The sequence below is a fragment of the Haplochromis burtoni genome, unplaced genomic scaffold (genome assembly GCF_018398535.1).
Source record: "Haplochromis burtoni strain Fernald_Lab_line unplaced genomic scaffold, NCSU_Asbu1 Contig_611, whole genome shotgun sequence".
NCBI classification, from domain to species: domain Eukaryota; kingdom Metazoa; phylum Chordata; class Actinopteri; order Cichliformes; family Cichlidae; genus Haplochromis; species Haplochromis burtoni.
Window position 1 is genome coordinate 13,149 of NW_024582972.1, and position 1,987 is coordinate 15,135.

Sequence of the window (1,987 nt, forward strand, 5' to 3'; positions counted from 1 at the left end):
TTACCAGAAGTCCAGCAGTTTCTGTGGGAGTTCATGTTTACATTGAGGGTCAAACCTTTGCACTTTACCAGGACTTTGGTCCCACAGCTGTCTTTTCATTAGTGACAGGAAATTCTGTTTCCTGTCTTGGCAATAATTTGTCTTTCCATTACTAGTGACTGTAACTAATAATGTTTTGTTTAGGGCAAAAAAAATATTTATGACTTAAAGTATGTAGTTGAGACTGTGCCATTCTGAAACCATCTGAAAGGTGCTGGGAAAAACAGCCTTGAAGGTTTCATTGCAAGCATTAGATAAAGCATTCATCACTGGCATGAATATCATGGTTATTTGGGGCTTTTAATGATTTACTTGAAAAGTTCTTTTTCCAAGGTTGAATACAGCATTCATCTTTAACGACTTTAAAAAGCATGAATTGGATTATTTTTTAAATTTATTTTAAATTTTATCTAATCCACACAGTGTCAAATCTATACATACACCATCATTAATATTTGGTTTAAAGTCGTTTCGCAAATTGAACCCAAGCCAAATGTTTTTGGTAGCAATTAACAAGCTTCTGGCATAATTTGGCTGGATATTTAACCACTCTTCTTGGCATAATTGGCATAACTGAGTTCATTTAAATTAGTTTCTTTGCATAGAGCCAGCTTTTAAGTGTTGTCCACATAGGATTAAGGCTGAAGCTTTGGCCATTGCAGATGTTTGCTTTCTTTATCCAAAACTGTAATTGGCGTGTGCTTCAGATTAGCATTCTGTTGGAACACCCAGCTGTGTCCAAATCACCTCCAAGTCAACATATGTGGAGTCCTCCTGCTCCTGCTTCATTATTTCATCCACCTTGTGCAGTGTTGCAGTACCACTAGCAACAAAACAGCTCCAGACCACGACACTACCACCACCATGCTTGACTGCGGGTACAGAGTTTTCAGGTTTCTTAGCCTCACCTTTACTCCTCCAAACATACCTCTTGTCATTGTGGCCAAGTAGCTCAATCTTTTCTCCATCTGTCCAAAACATTTTTTCTAGAAGCCAGTTTGCTTGCCCATGTGGGCAGCTGCAGGTTTCAATCAATATTAAATCTGTGGAATTTGGAGCAGGGGTTTCTTTCTTGGTCAACATGTCTTGGTCGATGATGAAACCAGTTTCCAGTTCATAGCGTACTTGAACATTGGTAGATCCAGTGTTGTTCCTGAACATCACTAATTTCCTCACATCTGAGGGTGGCTGCTGGCCTTATTTAAGACCTTGGCAATGTGGTGACACATCCACATTGACTTGTGTATATACACAACTGTTTAAACTAACAATCTTGGAATCTCCAGTTATTTAGAAATGCTTCCAAGACACCTTGACAATTTGTGTAATTCTGGAGTTCTACTTTTTAGATTTCCTTGGACAATAATAATAATAACAATAATGGATTGCATTTATATAGCGCTTTTTGGGGCCCTCAAAGCGCTTTACAATTCCATTATTCATTCACACACTGGTGGAGGCAAGCTACAGTTGTAGCCACAGCTGCCTTGGGGCAGACTGACAGAGGCGGTAGGTGAAGTGTCTTGCCCAAGGACACAACGACTGAGACTGTCCGAGCCAGGGCTCAAACCGGCAACCTTCCGGTTACAAGACGAAATGCCAACTCTTTGAGCCACAATCAAGATCAGGATGATCTTCAAACTGCAGTGTCAAGTGTATTATGCTTGACAGAAAGATACTAATACACAAAAACTTTAAGTAAACACCTCAGAAATCTCCTATTATTAGTGAAATACAAATACCAGTGGTGAAATGTGGATTTTAACATAGATTTTAGCCTCTGTTTGGTGAAATATAGAGTGATAACTTTCCCAGAACTGCATTTGCAAAACTGTCTTTTCATTTGTAATAAGCAATACTGTTTTGGCGAATTAGAGTGGAGAAGAGTAAAGACCCAGAGACAATTTGGCTTGTGACTACTAATGAAAGCAGTATGTGACTAATATTG